The following is an 18,690-nucleotide window of genomic DNA, read 5'->3' as shown; positions in this document are numbered from 1 at the left end:
ATGGTTTGATTTTCCGAGGCGTTGCCGAGACGGACTATACGGTCTTCCCAGTACGTAACATTGAAGTCAACTATACCCGGAGGAGGGGGTGTTTCATACACCTTAAAGTTTGTTGGATTGAACTTCAGTAATTCGAAGCGTTCACGGTTGCACACTGTTTCATCGGCACCGTTGGCGCAATATTCGAGACCATTACATCTTTCTGATTCCGAGTAGCACTGCAACAAGAAAATTTGAGCACGCCCTAGGCATAAAATAACTGCTGTGAAAAAAAAAGTCTTAAATCGAATAGAAAAAGTGATCAAATTCAAAGTATAATTTGGAATCCACTTTACACCCGTTACCAATGTTTAAATTAAAAAATATATATACACTTTGCAAACTATATACTCAATATAGACATATCTACTCCAGAATAGACTGATAAGACCAAACAATTAGCCGCACATCATCCTACTCCATAACAATACAAATGGAACTGCTATCTTAGCTTGTTTCCATACTTGAACAAACCTTAAGTTATCGCAAATACATGACAGTAAGAAACTGACCTGCTGACTCCTGCCACACCGCCTGAGCCTCCTGGCAGAACAGGAAGAAAAGACACAGAAATCCTCATCACTCGCATCATCCTGACAGTCCTGTCGGTGGTCGCACACCATGCTGTAGGGCACTCGCTGGGAACCCCTCTCACACGGGAAAGAGGGCGGAAGTGACGTCATGGGGGCCCTGCATGACGTAGACAGTGGCTTATCCCATGATTCTCTGGCAGAGCTGAAACGCATTTCCTCCCGAGGAGCGAAGCAAGACGCCAGCTTATCACAGGCGAGAAAGGAATGCGTGACGTGCCCTGAAGGGCATTCCACAAAAGATGGTCCGCCATTTTCGCTATTTGTATCAGTCTGGCTTCCTGCGACACTGCTGCGCTTGGTCCCCTCGCGCTGTTTACGAGGACTCTGCAGAGTATACAGCGTAATAAAGGAATCCCCGGGAAGCTGTTGGAAAGTGAGGTCAGTCTCGGGCAGCCTTAGTGACAAATCCTTCACAGAGAGTGTCCGTGGCGAATCGCCAGATGCAGACCGTTGCTGCAGCAATGATACGTGTCCCAACACCTCACACAAGTAGGAAGCGGTGATATCGTAGGAACCACCCTGCTTGTTGCAGGGAGCGAATCTCACTGTGTCTGAGCCGTCCTTGTAGGATTTGGAGAAATAATTTTTCATGTGTGAGATACGTCCACATACAGGAAGCTGCGTGTCAAAGACCACGCGCGCTGGGTAAACAACGGTCCCGTCCTCGCACCGCCACGAGGGATTGTACCTGGAGACAGACAGACAGACAGACAGACAGATAGGAAAGCCGGCACGTACAGGGTGACCCCCAAAAAATGCCACCCACAAAAACGCTAATAACTTCTACATCAGTAGTATGTTGACCACGTTACTTTATACAGTACTTGGTATACATTAACTTCTGCCAATGCATGCATGGCCTTTCCACAAAGTGGCAATTACGTAGAATAATTGGTCTGATATTTGTGCGAAATTCGGGGGTCGACTCAACAGAACGAGGATTGATATTGAGCGGTAGCCATACTTACCGAATTTAAATCCTTCAGACTTTTACCTTTTTGATTATTTGAAAGTCTGAGTATACAAAAACATCCCCTTCACCCTCCAGATAATCCGTGACCTGAAGAAAGCAGTTGCCGTTAGGTTCAAGGCAATCCCTAGACACGAAAGTGTTGGTGTCAATGACAATTTCGGAGGTGTACTTAAAGGAAGATATTTTGGACAGATGGAAAAAGTCGGACAATTTTACTTACAGACTGGAAACTTTGTGGAATGGTCGTAAACAAACTGAAGTTCACGGAAAACAACTATGAAGATATTCGCTAAACGCAAACGACTAAAAACATGACCTTCGTTGTAAAGTCACACTTGCGCAATGGCGCGCAAAATTCATCACTGAATGACATAAACGCATTCCCCCTTGGAAAATGGCCTGATCCTCTCTGTAATTGCTGTATTAAAGTCATTGAGTGCCTAGTGTTGGTTATTGGTTATGGTACACTAAACCCAAATGACTGGAAAAATGACCTTCGTTGTTAAAAGTTACACTTGCGCAATGGCGCGCACAATTCATCACTGAATGACATCGGGTTAGTTTAGCCACCGCTCAATTTCAAACCCTCGTACTGTTGAGTTGATCCCCGAAATTGGAAACTTTTTTTTGGAAATGGTAAAAAGTCAGACCATATAATCCATAAAACTGCCACTTTATACAATGGTCATGCATAAGCTGAAAGTAATGTACACTAAATATCTAGTTATTCTTTCAACAGTTGAAGAAATTATTAGCATTTTTGTGGGTGGCATTTTTGGGGGGTCACCCTGTATGAACGCAAGCATCCAACCATCGACGCAAGCGCTCGCACACGCACACACACACACACACACCCACGCATGCACGCACGCACGCACGCACGCACTCACACGCCCGCGAGCACGCAATGACGAACACAAACTCTCGTGTTCGTATGACCTCACACATACGTGTACATACAAAGAGAGGAGGGGTGAGGGGGTGTCGAGGGAGAGAATATCAAAGTCACAGCTTGACAACTGTTATTCTGTAACTCATTGTTCGTGTTTTTGTATACACGCACACACAAAAATTACTAGCAGTACTGTATACACAAAAGAAACCATGTGTGGCAGACGTACGACTCACCAGTAGAGCTGTGGTAGATTCCCTGCAGCGCAGAGACGTATTAATTCCTTTGGTATAAGGACTGTGGCCCTATTATCATCAGCTCAGGCATGCTGGGCCGATTCTCTAGTTAGTCATTTATATCCAAGCAGTGTACAAAGGCATCCAAACAATTGTGTGTTTGTGTTACACTGTGAGCTTTGTGATCAGTCCGTTCTGATTTTTGTCTCCATTTCTTCGACCAACCCTTCCCCCTCTCTCGCCCCCCCCCTCCCCTCCCTTCTTCCGCATCTATCACACTCAATCCCCAAAGAAAAATTCACCCTCATGGTCTTGTTTTAACGTCTCTCTCTCTCTCTCTCTCTCTCTCTCTCTCTCTCTCTCTCTCTCTCTCTCTCTCTCTCTCTCTCTCTCTCTCTCTCTGTCTCTGTCTCTCATACGGTCAAACTCCAAGTGTCCAAATCTGTAACATTAATGCAAAGTAATTCACTTTATTTTTCAGTTAGTTTTTATTTGATTCAACTCACATGGTGGGAAGTGCACTGTAGCTGGAAATACCCACGATGACGTCATATTTGTATCTGGACCACAGGAGCCGCGTGACGCGCGAATACTGCGCATGTGACGTCAGACTGGCTAACCGTCCGCCCTCTTCCTGACAGGAAACACTGGCGTCGTCATGATATATTCTTTTGTTTGGAAACTGCAATTGTAAATCCTTGTGATAGGCCTATCGGCGAATGGTTTAAATCTCGAGAGAAAGAAAAAATATGAATCGTACAACGAAATTTAAGAGAAATATTGTTGTTGTTGAATGCAAGCTCCATCGCTTATATTTCCCACAAAAGCAAGCAAACCCGCTCAAGAATTCAGAATACATTGTTCGTTACCAAGAAGCATTCACTGTACAGGTTGGCAGAACTGGTAACCAGCTCTGATAAAAAAAAACACACATTTGGAGTAACACGCGAAGGTACGTTAAGATGTCTTCGAAAGACGACATTACTAGCTGCCGGTTTGAAGTTTGAAGGCTTGAAACCAAAATGTGCCTTCAGATTTGAGTACTAACTAAACTAAGAAAAGAGTTTGACATAACGAATGCTGACCCTGAGAAAGTAGCATTTTCCTTCCACCTGAAAGCCATCCCTGTGGTGAGGACGACAGCGGGTGTAATTACAGGAACTCTCGTCCTCCCCATGCACACACTCCCCCACCAGGTTGCAGTCGAGGTGCTGGCGGAACGCGCTATAGTAGGTCACAGAGCAGTTCCACGTGTCTGCCTCTGACACCTTCTGGGGCAGCTCGTGGGGCTGGGGTGGACAGAACGATTTTCTATTGTATCTCAGGTGAGTAATCGCAGGCAACAGGAATAAGGCCCAGAAGACCCCCCTCCCCCCCTCCCCTCCCCCATAGGCTAAGTAAGTAATTACAGAAGAAATCGCTGAGATGGAAAATAATTACAGAAGAAATCGCTGAGATGGAAAATAGAGAGAGAGAGAGAGAGAGAGAGAGAGAGAGAGAGAGAGAGAGAGAGAGTGACACTGACACTGACACTGACACTGTTTAATTGAATATGGGCCTACATCCCCTTTCAATGGGGGGGGGGGGGGGGTACACATGAATCACAGGAAAAAATAGAAAACATGATATTTAAACGTATGCAAAATACACAGTGGTTTGTTCCAAGCTTTCCTCTATCAATAATCTTGCACATCAATGCTGCCTAATATATACATACAACCGAACAATAAATACAGCAACAACAAAACCTTCAGCGACAATTAATCCTCATTATTATTTAACATTGACAATCTTGACTGAAATGCAAAAAACAAAAACTTTGCTAAATCTACAATTGTTTCTGTGTCTTGTTTTTTAAACATGGTAATCATACTGCCCAACTGATCACCAACACTTAAAAACTGTGCTAAATACTTTATTCTTAACTCACAATATGTTTGGCATTAAAAAAAAAAAGGATTTCGGTCTCTAATTTATCTTCACAAAAGGGGCAACACTTGTTTTCTGTTGAGTTTTGGAAGCGATTTCTGTGGGTATTTATCTGTGAAACACCCATTCTAAATTGAGCGATGACATTTCTGTACACATCTTTCCATAAACTGTCCACATAACGTTCTTTTTCAAAACAGGCTTTATATTTTCCATACAGTGATAGGCGCTCACTCGAGTCCAAATGATTACGCCAATCATGACAGAAGGAACTGCAGAGCCTCTCCTTCAGTTCTGCAAAGAACACCCTCTCGTTTCCACATCCAAACATCCAAACTTGGTAAAATCCATTTTCACACAAAACTGCCTTTACATGCGTTACCCATGTGATACCACCTTTTTCGTGGAGGTTGAACAACATTTTGTATGCCTTCTTTGAATAAAAATTGTCTGGCTGTCTCAATAACCGTAACCAATATTTAGTCAACCTTGTGACTGTTGTCACACAAAGAGGATACCTACCCAATTCACCATACACAACATCATTGGGAGTTTTATCTACTACGTGCAGAAACCGTTTACATGCAAATAAATGAACACGTTCCAATTGGTCATACTTCTCATAACCCCAAATTTCGGCTCCATATGATAATATTGGCAATACTTGCGCATCAAATAACTTTAAAAATACATCCAATGAGAGAGAGAGAGAGAGAGAGAGAGAGAGAGAGAGAGAGAGAGAGCGAGAGAGAGAGACAGAGAGAGAGACAGACAGACAGACAGAGAGAGAGAGAGAGAGAGAGAGAGCAAATCAAATTCTTCCTCATATCCTTTTTTTTCGAGGGTTGTGCAAAACAAGCTTTATTTAGAGAGAGAGAGAGGGAGAGAGAGAGAGAGAGAGAGAGAGAGAGAGAGAGAGAGAGAGAGAGAGAGAGAGAATTCGATTGAAATGAGACAGAGACTCAGAGAGAAAGAGAGAGTCAAACTTGCAAGCTCTTTTTAGGACAAACTGTCATTTTCTCAGTTCTCCTCTTTTGGCACTGACCTGATGAAAAGTATAGAGCAGCCTGAAGCCAGGGAAAGAAAATTCTTCTGCGTGGAAAATGAAGATGGGCATACTGGTGTTGAGCAGCTGAGTTGTGGGGGCCGTCTCGTGCGTTGTCTCCAGCAAAAAGTCCCCCCAGTAGCGGGTAGTCAAGATCTTAGCTCGTCCATTCAGGTCCGTCGACTCCCCTCTCGTGATCTTAAGGTCATATTTCTCACCTGCATCCCTCCTTATTGAACTTGTAAATAAACAGATACACGGATTAAACAAATAAATTAAACAAATAGACAAACAGATGAATAAATAAGTAACTAAGTAAATAAACAAAGGAATAAATAAATATATAAAATGAATGGAAACTCAGCTGGCGTCGTGAGAGGTATAGTCACGAACGGGACAATGACGCTGTTGTTCCAATCCAGCAAAACAAGCAACGAAAAGAGCAAGTGAGCTACTAATGACGTGATGTTTATAGCGACGTGGCACGATGGCGAAAAAAAAGTGATGCCGTTAGCGAATTCCGCCGCGGATTTTTGTTCTTTCTGGCTTGACTTCTTCTAATAAATCGGTCAAAAACTCACACAACCATACCGTATTTCAGAGAAACTATATTTGAAGCTACATATATGGGTTAGAAAATTAAAAAGACGAGAAATGTAAGAAAAAAACTCTTTTGTTTCAACAAAATGCTCAAAAAGCGGAACGAACACGGTGCCTTTGACAACATTTGAAGACATTCTTGCTGGACTATGTGCAGCTCAGGTAATACATGTATGTGACGAAAAAACATTCAAAATAGACTAAAAACCTGGTTGTGGGGGGTCCTCGAATAATTGGAAAGATTTATGAGTTGTGAGTTGTGTTCGTGAGCGGGAGTGACACCCTGACGCGACCTCTCGCTACTTTTACCTGTTTGACTGTTTTATGAAAGTTTGTATCGACTGATTTTAGTACCAGAAGCTTTCTGATGGAACCGTCTACACAGTGGTATCTTTTTCTACGAAATCTGTCCATGGATCCCCGAGCTTTCTTCATCTTTGTCGTTTGGCTGTCAGCCATCACAGTGCAGTGTTCCGTAGGCCTGTTCAGCGACCTGCTTGGCCAGTTAGCCAGCAGTTGTAATGACAGTGCGCTTTACGTCAACAGTGGCGTAGGCCTACGTGTGCCAGGTGTGCCATCCAGTTGTTCTGTGCGTCGGTGCTACACAAGAGAACAGCTGCTGAAATTGGACTTGAATACAGGCAGTCCTCCTGTGACCCCCTCTCCCTCTCTTGGATTACCTCTGACCTCCGCTGATCATCCTCTGGCCTCCACTCTTGGATTACCTTGCTCTACGGTGCCCTTCGCACATGGATTACCTGGTCCTCTGTCGCTGCCATCGTCGATGTCTTCTGCTTCCAGCTGTGCCGCTAGCGATGGGTCATCGCTGTGTTGTCGCCTTAATGACAACGGTATCCACTGCCGCCAGCTGCCGTGCCTACGCAACCGCCCAAAGAAGGCACACAGGGGGCATCGCCGCAGACCGCGACTGAGGAGTGGGGCAGTGCTTCCAGACGTACCAGATCGTAAGCCACGAACACAGGCCACACCCCCCACCTCCTCCTCCACACCTCTCCACATCGCACTCTTCAACGCTCAATCAGTCTCATCAACACAACAAGCATGCAAACGCACAGACATTGTAGACTACATCACAGATAAGGACATAGACATTTTAGTTCTTACCGAGACTTGGTTGAAGGAAAACGGCGATGAAAGTGTCTGTGCCGATTTAACACCACCGAACTACTCTCTGCGATCATATCCCCGCACCACCGGCCGCGGTGGAGGAATAGCCGTCATCATCAAGAACACTCTAGCTAAACATGTCTCTTTTAACACTGTGCTGCCGTTTAAACACACCTCGTTTGAGTGTGTACAGGTGACATTGGCGCTTCATCAAAAACCCGTTCAGTTATTCTGCATCTACAGACCACCCCCCAACGCAAAGAACAAACTCACTGACACTATGTTTTTCTCAGATTTTCATAATCTGCTTGATCACTGCAACACGTTGTCTGGAACCCCTGTTTTGATTGGTGATATCAATGTTCATTTTGATGACTGTAACCACCCGTCCACTGTCAAGATGTTAGACTTGTTAGATGTTTTTCAGCACACACAGTCTGTCAGTCAACCAACACACAAGAAGAACCACATCCTTGACTGGGTTATGCATAGGCCTGATGACCATATTGTTCAGTCTGTAACTGTTTCTCATGTTTTATCTTCAGATCATTTTTGTGTTTTGTTCGATCTGATGACTAGGCCCCCCACCCCACCCCCTGTTTTCACTTCTGTCCGTTGTCTGCGTACGATGGATAAGGATAGTTTCAGGGAAGAGCTGCAGACTGCGCTGTCCCCTTCTCTTACAGCTGATCAGCTTGAAGTTGTACTCCGTGCCGCTCTAGATGTCCATGCTCCCAGTTTGCGTCGCCGTGTCCGTCCGTCCAAGTCAGCACCGTGGTATCCTGCTATTAGTGAGGAACTGCGTGATGCAAAGTGTGAGCGTAGGCGTGCCGAGCGCAAGTGCCTTCAGACGGGTCTCACTGTACATAAGCAGATTTTTAACTACACCAAGAACGTTGTAACCAAGATCGTACACTCCGCTAAGACACTTTTTCTGCAGACTCAGATTGCCACTTGTTCTTCTAGCAAGAAACTGTTTGATATTTGCAACCGCTTGACTGGCCGCACTAAGGTGTCCCCACTCCCCACTGTATTTCCTGTTAGTGAGCTGCCTGATGTTTTTAGTGATTTTTTCATCCAGAAAGTAGCTGATATTAGATCAGAACTTGACACGCTAGCTGTTAATTCTGCTGCACCCACTCATGTTGATGCTTCCCCTGCCTGTACGTTTTTAGCATTCCAGAAAGTCAGTGAGAAGGACCTTAGAGAGATTATTTTGAAATCCAAACCTACAACTTGTCCACTTGATGCATTGCCCACACCATTACTTGTTGAAAACCTTGATCTTCTGTTGCCTGTTCTCACCCAGATTGTTAATGATAGCCTGTTGTCTGGTGTTTTTCCATCATTGTTCAAAACTGCACTTGTGAAACCGCTCCTTAAGAAATCCAATCTCGATGTAAATGTCTTAAAGAACTACCGCCCTGTTTCTAACCTTTCATTTTTGTCAAAGATCATTGAGAAAGTAGTTTTAAAGCAGCTGTTAGTGTATTTGAACACTCATGATCTGATCTCGCATTCTCAGTCAGCATACCGTCCTTCTCACTGTACTGAGTCTGCCCTGCTCAAGGTGACCAACGACATTCTGTCTGCTCTGGATGGTGGTGATGTGTCTGTGCTCACCCTACTGGACCTCTCGGCAGCGTTTGACACAATAGATCATGTCACACTGCTGAGCAGGCTCCAGACCTTGTATGGCATCTCTGGTCCAGCGCTGGCATGGTTTGAGTCCTACCTTACGGACAGAACTCAGGCTGTGCTTGTCGATGGCCAGAGATCAGCCCCAGCCCCCCTTGTTTTCGGTGTCCCTCAAGGCTCTGTACTTGGCCCCGTCCTCTTCATTATGTATACCAAACCCTTGTCTGCCCTCATTCAAAATCATTCCGTTTCAAACCAGTCTTTTGCTGATGATACCCAGTTGTATAAGCCTAGTTCCCCCGCTGAGACACATGCCGCCATCCAGACCATTCAGACCTGTATCTTAGATGTTAAGTCATGGATGGTAGAAAATAAGTTAAAACTAAATGATGATAAGACAGAGGCACTTCTGTGCATGAAAAAGTCCACTAAGTTCCCAAATTCTCAACCTTCGTCTGTCCAAGTAGGCAATACCGACATCTCTTTCTCTTCTTCAGCTAGAAACCTCGGCTTCACCATCTCCTCAGACATGACACTCAACAAGCACATCTCCAACATCTGTAGGTCCGCATACTTTGAACTCCGCAAGATCGCAACCATCCGCCATACTCTGTCCGTTCAAACTACAAACACTCTAGTCTGCTCTCTTGTTCTTTCTAAACTTGACTACTGTAACTCTCTTCTCTCTGGCTGTCCACTCTACCTCCTGCACAAACTACAGAAAGTTCAAAATTCTGCAGCACGCCTGATCCTCAAAGCACGAAAAAAAGATCATGTCACACCACTTCGCCGCACACTCCACTGGTTACCCATCCAAGCCCGCATTGAATACAAACTGTCCACTCTCTGCTTTCACTTCTTCTCTGCCTCGTCTCCTGCTTATTTCTCTGAACTTCTCACTGTATACACTCCTGCTAGACAACTCCGCTCCTCTTCTGATAGCCGCACCCTAGTCATCCCACACACAAAATCAAAAGCATATGGACAACGCACTTTTGCATTTTGCGCATCTACTCAATGGAACTCTCTCACATTCGCCACTCTCAGTCAGTACAGTCATTCAAGCGAGCACTCAAAACTCACCTCTTCCTGAAACACAACTCCTAAAGTCGCAACATTTTGCCATCCTGTTCTGTAACGGTTCCATCTCTATTCAGCTTGTTATTTTTGTCTTTTGTTTTAAATTATTATAAATATAATTTTTCACTGCAGTAGTCCTTTAACTTTAACCCTTAGCTGTAGGCTAGATATGCACAAGTCATGTCGGTGCCACATAATGCTGACACACATGTTCCTGTGCATAGTTTATGGATAACGTGTAGTTGGGAAGTTAAGAGTAGAAATAATTAGTATTTAGTGTAGGAGGAGGGTTGGGGGTGGGTAGGGAGGGGGTGGGTATGGTTTACTTTGAGCAGGTCGGTTTCAGTTTTAATAAACAATTTTAGAGAATTGTGTATCTTATATTTGAGTCTTTCGTGTTTTAGACATTGATGCATTTAATAGTTTTAACGAGTTGCCTTTTGTTTTATCATTCTGAGGGCCTCAAAGGGGGGGTATCATCACGATCACGGGAAGGGAAATTTTAGCTTTCACGATCACGGTTACCTTGATGTTTGTTTTCACGATCACGAACACCAGTGGCAAATCACGGTCACGGTAAAAGTTGCAGGTACAGAAAGCACGTGTCAAAGTAAACACAACCACACAGTAATTCGCTCCTCTGGATCTATTGTTTATTCAACACAAAGTGACAACTGTTACACTTTTTAATTATTTTTTTTAATTCTCTTTCACACACATATAGAAATACATATTATGATTTGTAATCAGTAACAATAATGTTTTCATTGGTTTTTTTTTTATCTCGCTCTCTCTCTCTCATACAGTCACTCACAAGAATTATACACTCCAGGGGCGGAGCAGTTAAGCCAGAGGGGGGGGGGGTACAACCTGGAGTCCAGGGGTAGACCCCTTGTGGGGTACATGGGCAAGGCCTCGTTGGGGGGTCTGGGGGGCTAGCCCCCCCCCCCAGAAGCTGAAGAGTTTTAGCTATTTTATGAACAATTTATGGCTTATCCTTGATTATAAAAATGATCAACTGGTGTCAGCAGCCACTCACTATTTCTTTTAAAGTTAGTATTATTTGTTTTATTTTTTTTGACAGCCGGGGGGGGTGGGGGTTCCGTAGCCCCTGTAACCCCCCCCCCTAATCCGCCCCTGCACTCATACACATTTAACTCCCACACCCTCACTCACACACATGAATATATACTTGCACAATTTCACATTTCCAGAGCTAAATCTTTTAAACCCATTTTCTCAAAAACTATTGGGTGGATTGAAATTAAAGTACATGTATGTGTGATGGTAGAGTCTATAATCCTGACTAAAGGTCAGTCTAGGAATCATGAAGGTGGGTGAAGGAACATAAACTCATACACATTCAACTCCCACACCCTCACTCACACATATGAATACAATTTCACATTTCCAGAGCTAAATCTTTTAAACCCATTTTCTCAAAAACTATTGGGTGGATTGAAATTAAAGTACATGTATGTGTGATGGTAGAGTCTATAATAACAAAATCCCCAACGAACATGACTTTGATCGACTTTGACATGAGGATCAAGTCTCCCCGCCATAGTTCCTGATTTTAACCCATTGTTGATAAGTTTACAGGCGCTAAAATAAATCCAAGCTTAAAGGCCAACATCCAAAAGAATTTTTCTCCTGGAGCGACCTAAACTTGAACCCGTCGCTATTCTTGCATGTCTGTTTACTTCGTGCTGCACGCAAAAATCGAGCGACTTCCTTGCCGCGTGGATTGACGAAGCTATTTTATTCTCGTGACTGAAAACACTGCAGTGCGTGCAGTTTTTGACGAGCCGCAGGAGCGGCGACTCATATGGTCTCGGCTCGAAAGCTGTCTGTGGAGGCTGCGTGCTATAATTAGCTGACCTGCTGCGCGAGCAGTCACTGCAGAGTTTTGAGATAACTTTGTAACACGTTTTATTTTATGCTCCTCAAGAATACAACTTTGGGCAACGTGCCACGTAAAACTACACGCAACAAGGATTCAGTAGGTACCAAACATGCCTTGGTCAGAAGTAGAATGTAAATGAATCTTTATAAAGAAGTAGGCTACTTCAAACGACAGCCACAGCCACGGTTGGGTTCACAGCATCAAACCGATGCGACTCTCCGTCATATCATACACGTAATCTATCAAATAGATGACTAATAAACATGTAAACTACATGGATACGTCTATCGTCGGACATAAGAAAGGAGAGCTTCCCCCGGGCCTGTGCATGTGTTGTTCGTTGTGCGTGTGTAAATGTACACAACAAACTGACGACAAAACTGAGACAGACCTCTTTCGCTTCAGTCTTGCAGAATTTAAAGACGAATACAGGTAAATCGTGCATTATACTAACTGTTTGGTAAAAGTATCAAACGTTTCTTTTTATAAATAAGTGGCAGGCTTACAGGAATACAAAGAGGCGCAAGTTGAAAGTAATGGATATATCTCTGGAAGATGCCATCAGTCCAAGTTGTCAAATGAAATCAAAGATGACAGAAACAGAAGTTTTCCATACAAATGTTGGTGTTTCAAAGGAAGTTGGCATTCTTTCAGATAATGATATAGACGAGGTGGCTGTTTGTTATGAAGTTTCAACAAGCCAACATTCAAATGATTTTACTTCATCTACAGATTTTTTAAATTCAGCACTTTATAACTGTCATTATGAACTTGGAATCAGAGAGAGACCGTCTTTCCATTGTCATTCATGCCATAGATTTTTGTTTCAGAATCAATGTTTCACATGGCGTTCACAAGAGAGCATGCGAAGTTTCCGACAGTCTTTAGGATTTGTAAAAAAGGCCGTGTTTTGCTGTACATGCAAAAACTACCTGTCAAAAGGGAAAGTGCCTAACAGATTGCAACAACATTCCTATTTTAAGCTCAGCCACACGCCGACATGGAAGTTCAATGGTACTTTCAAACTTTTTCTTCTCTTCGTCGTATTTGATTTCTTTCTATTTCATAAGTCGAGTGCATATGATTTCGGCTCGTGTTCATCGTGAGATGGATTTAGTTTCTTGTATTCTGTGGGTTCGACAGATTAACTAAATGTTGTAATTTCGCCTTACGCGACTTGTTCTCTCTCTGTTGGCAGCGTGTAATGCAGCTGGTTAGAAATTAGAGTATTATTTTGCAAAGTGTGTACCAAAAGTTTGTCATGAGCTGCTTTAGGTTTGGGGTGTGGGTTGGTTTGATATTTCCTCCTTGCAGATCAAATCTGTATTCATTTTTGATGTTGTGTCTTATTTTGTGAAAGGAAACATGCAGACTGACTGAACGCATATATATAATTATGTAACTCATAAACACATGGGTGTAGTTATGTTCAAGAACACACACACACACACACACACACACACACACACACACACACACACACACACTCACACACACACACATACACACACACACACACACACATACACACACATACACACACACACACACACACACACACACACACACACACACACACACACACACAACTGTGTAGATGTATCGTACACCTGATATATTAAATTGAAGTTCACGAAGAAATCGTTTTATTTCTGTGTCATTCAACATCTAGTTTGAATCAGACAAATTGAAACTGGTACAAATATTCAATAATGTTGTGATGTGGAAATGGACATGATATCGCAAAAGATAGACAACGGCAAGATCATTCAAGTATGTACATGCTTGTTGATGTCTAGTTAGGCGATGCTCAGAACACTAGTTAGATCTTCCGAGATTAAAAAATGACGATGATCTGTAAACAAACCAGGACAAGGAAAGAAAGACAAAACGTATTTGAAAACAAATCATACTATACAGATTGACAAACTGAAACTTCGAACTCTGTTGATATTTCACGGGAGATGAGGTATGGTGCAAACGTATATAATTATACTGACTACATTTTGTTACGTACTCATCAACAACAACAAAAACCGATATAACCAAAGGCACACACACACACACACACACACACACACTTTGCTGGTTTGCTGATCAATGTCACAGGAAACGAATGAACAACAGAAAGCGTGATGAATTCCTGGCCAGAAATCAGTCACACAGACCTGAAAGTCTGCTGAATGGTACTGGTACACATTTGAACTGCTGTCAAAATTACTATGTAATACGATAGTCGGGTTTTAAAATTGGTAGCAAATTACAACCAATAATGATGTTTGTTGCTTCGGCATTGAAGCAATGTTCACTATTTACTAACAAAATAATGACGAAATAAACACAAAACCAAATCAGTGAGGCAGAGGGGACAAAAAGCCGAGCGGGTGTGTGTGTGTGCGTGTGTGTGTGTGTGTGTGCTAGTGTGTGCCTGTGTGAGTGTGTGTGTGTGTGTGCCAGTGTGTGTATGTGTATGTGTGTGTGTGTGTGTGTGCGTGTGTGTAGAGCGATTGAGACCAAACTACTGGACCGATCTGTCGAACCCACAGAATAAAACTGCACGCACTGCAGTGTTTTCAGTCACGAGAATAAAACAGCTTCGTCAATCCACGCGGCAAGGAAGTCGCGCAATTTTTGCGTGCAACACGAAGTAAACAGACATGCAAGAAGAGCGACGGGTTCAAGTTTAGGTCGCTCCAGGAGAAAAATTCTTTTGGATGTTGGCCTTTAAAGGCAGAGTAAGCCTCCCGTAAACCATCACATAGCTCCCCGAGCGTCTACATATAGTACAAGCATACTTCCAGTTGAACGCTCACCGAACGAGAACATCCTGGCTTGCTTTCTGTCGAGCGTGAAAAATGTTCAAAGAATTTATTTTCGTGGACTTGGTCCTCGACAACAATGGCGCCTCGTTTTGGTGCTGGACGGCTGTTACGAATACCGGAATTCACGCCCGGACAGTAAGCCTCCCGTAAACCATCACAGATACTGTCAGGCTTTTACACACAGTACAAACACCCTTCCATTTGAACGCTCACCAAACGGGAACATCCTAGGTGCCCTACGTAAAGAGCGAGCAATTTTTAAAGAATTAATTTTGCAGATTGTCTCGAACACTTTTTGGACCCATCCTGAACTCAGGTCAAACATGAGTTACTTCCCTTCGGGTCTCATTCTATCGATGTAAACTGGCGATAGCCGTGAATCGATGATTATCAAAATGTTTTTGGACCGTGGTGCGTTTTTGCGCTTGACCTAACTTTTAAAATCTAAATAATAAATTGACAGCTTGTTACACAAACATTCTTTAATCATAAAAGAATTCTTTTTTCATCAAGACAAGATCAGTACAATTCGAAGTTGTGAAAGTTTGAAAAAAGAAAAGCCCGGAAGCAGGATCACGCAAGGGTCGTAGCAGACGACGGTTTATCAGTGCATATCGCCGTTCCTCTCAACAGTCAAAAGCCATCGCCAGAGTTCTTGTGAACCACAGCCGTTTGTTTCGTGCATAAAAACGTGCTATTGTAAATAAGCTCACATCGAGTCGCATTCAAATGACTAACTGACGACTACATTGTGAAAAAGGGAAACTGGATCACACGGGTTCACGATGGCTCAGGGGTAAGATAAACCACGCAAAAATAAATTCTTTGAAAATTGTTCGCTCTTTACGGAGGGCACCTAGGATGTTCTCAATCGGTGAGTGTTTAAATGAAAGGGTGTTTGTACTGTGTGTAAAAGCCTGACCGTATCTGTGATGGTTTACGGGAGGCTTACTGTGTACAAAGAAGCGACAATTAGAATCTATGCCAAGCGTGTCCACGTTGAGGGGGGCGATGGTTTACCACGTGCACCGGGAATGGGCTTTTTGGACGTAACGTGCATGGGAATGGGGAAATTCTCGTAGCGTGCACCGTGCACAGAGGTCCGGCGTGCACCGTGTATGGAGCTTTTTCGTAACGTGCACCGTGGATCACCGTGCATGGCACTTTTGGCCTCAACGTGCACGTGCACGTGCACAGACCCCCCCTCCCCCCTCTCCCCTCCCCCCTACCCCCCCCCCCCCATGGTGACCCTCCACGTTGCTGTGATGAAAAACACATTTCTAGTTTGGCTACACGCAGACTCGAGCCGGTCGAGGTCACACTGAGCGAGTGACAGCCGGACGTGACAATGTCAATGATCTCAATCAAACTCAAAGATCTTGAACAAATTTCAAGATCTTTGCCTACATTCAGAACAGTCATAGAGCAACATAGACAGGGCCGGACTAGGGGGGGGGGGGGTTACAGGGGTTGCACCCCCCCCCCCTGGCTTAAGCATGTACCTCCCAAACGCTTTTTTGTTTTGTGGGGGAGGGAGGGATCTGGATCTGCATCTGGATCATCATGAAATCCAAGGAGAAATCGCACCTCTCACCCCCTTTCGAAAGACATTTTTCTGCAACGGTTTTTGTGATGAAAAGTATGAGTCCTTACAATCTCAATTCTTTCCCCCCAGAAACATCAAAAAACGTTCAGTTTCAAGGGGGCAAAGCCCCCTTGCAACCCCCACCAAGGGGGCTTCGCCCCCTGGACCCCCATCAAGGGGCTTTGCCCCCTGGACCCCCATCTGTAACCCCCCCCCCCCCTAGTACTTACCTAGTCCGGCCCTGATAGATCAACATACCCTGACATTTCGTCTTCGGAAAGACGGACCCGTAGCCTGACCTTTCCACCAAGGAAGGCATTCTTGCCGCCTGGTTTGGTCTGGCTTGAATCCACAAAATTTAACAGAAGTTCGATGACAGTACCGCTGCACGCCATTTTTGATCTTCGAATTCACTCAAAACTTTAGCACGAAGCCCTTCCATTGGATGAAGTTTGGCAGACATTTGCAATTCGCCTTCTGATTGGATCTCTTTTTTGTGTGATTGGTTCTCTTAAAGGGAAAGCAATCGCTGTCAAAATCATGTTTCTGAATGTATTGTTGCTTCCCTTCAATCGAGATTGGCTCCTTGACGAATAGAGGATCATAGAGTGATACCAGGGCCGGACTAGGTAAGTACGAAGGGGGGGGGGGGTTATATATGGGGGTCCAGGGGGCGAAGCCCCTTGGTGGGGGTCCAGGGGGCGAAGCCCCCTTGGTGGGGGTTGCAAGGGGGCTTCGCTCCCTTGAAGCTGAACGTTTTTTGATGTTTCTGGAGAGAAAGGAAGCCTCTCCTTGAACGAAAAAGGTAAATTCGACAGCAAGCTGTATAGGCAATGAAGAAGAATTGAGATTGTATAAGGACTCATACTTTTCATCCAAAAATCGTTGAAGAAAAATGTCTTGAGGGGGTGGGAGGTGCGATTTCTCCTCGGATTTCATGATGATCCAGATGCAACACCCCCCCTCCCTCCCCCCCCCCCCCAAAAAAAAAGCGTTTGTGAGGTACATGTTTAAGCCAGGGGGGTGGGGGTTGCGCAACCCCTATAACCCACCCACCCCCCCCCCCCCCGTAGTCCGGCCCTGGATACAGTTGTGAAAAATGTACATTGAAAATAAAATGCTTTGCAATAATGCCCATCACGATCACGAAAACAAATGACGATCACGATCACGAGACTTGATTTTTTAGTCATCACGGATCACGGGCAAAGTCCCATCACGATCACAGACATGGAAATTTCGGCAATCACGGTCACAGAAAGGTCAAAAAACGCCAATCACGATCACGATTTTAAAGCCTTTGGGGCCCTCCATTGTGGTGTTTATCTAGATGTGCTGTGTATCTTATAAGAAGTTCTTAAAAGTTCGAAGTTATTTTAGCATATAGGTTTTTTTATGGTCTTAACAGTTAAACATGTATTACGTTATCATTAAGATTCATGCTTTGTTAGCACTAAGCAGTTGTTTTAATCAGTCTGGTTTTCTCTTGTTTTCATCTTATGAACATTCTAAATGTTAGACTAACTTATTGTCTTGTGCAGAATAACAACTGTGTGAATGGTGCTATACTGAATGAAAGAGTGTGACATGAAGTTCTTGTACATCATTGTAAAGAGTGTGAATGACGTTTTAGTTTAGATGTCAAGCGCTTAGAGCAAGCCTTTTTAACGAAAGTTTTTGATTTAGCGCTATATAAATGTTCTTATTATTATTATTATTATTATTTATGCCACGCCCACTTTGGAAGTGAATATTGCGTGGCAGCAATTTCTTTCGCTCCCCTGAAATGTTCTTCTCTAAATGATTCTCCTGACGATCCTTGTTTACCTCTCTCACTCCCCCCTCTCCCTCCCTCCCTCTCTCTCTCTCCTTCTCCCTCCCTACCTCTCTCTTTCCCTCCCTCCATCTCTCGCTATCTCTCTCCCTCCCTTGTTCCCTCTCGCTATATTTCCCTCCCTCCACCATTCTCTCCATTCCTCCCTCCCTTTTGTTCTCTCCTCCTGCCTCTCTTCCGCCATCCCTCTCTCTCTCCCTCCTTTCCTCCCTACCTCTCTCTCTATATATATCTCACTACTTATGAAACGAACATGACCCGCTGTGACCCCCAAATTTGACGAGGGTCAACCAAATTGGGGTCACTTCGTGAGATCATCAAACTCTAAGAGTGTGCAGAGTTTCAGAGGTCTAGCTTGAAGAACTTCCGAAATAACCTCACCGTTAAGTG

This window comes from Littorina saxatilis, linkage group LG17 (genome assembly GCF_037325665.1).
Source record: "Littorina saxatilis isolate snail1 linkage group LG17, US_GU_Lsax_2.0, whole genome shotgun sequence".
Lineage (NCBI taxonomy): Eukaryota > Metazoa > Mollusca > Gastropoda > Littorinimorpha > Littorinidae > Littorina > Littorina saxatilis.
Note: the sequence above shows the minus strand (reverse complement) of the source record.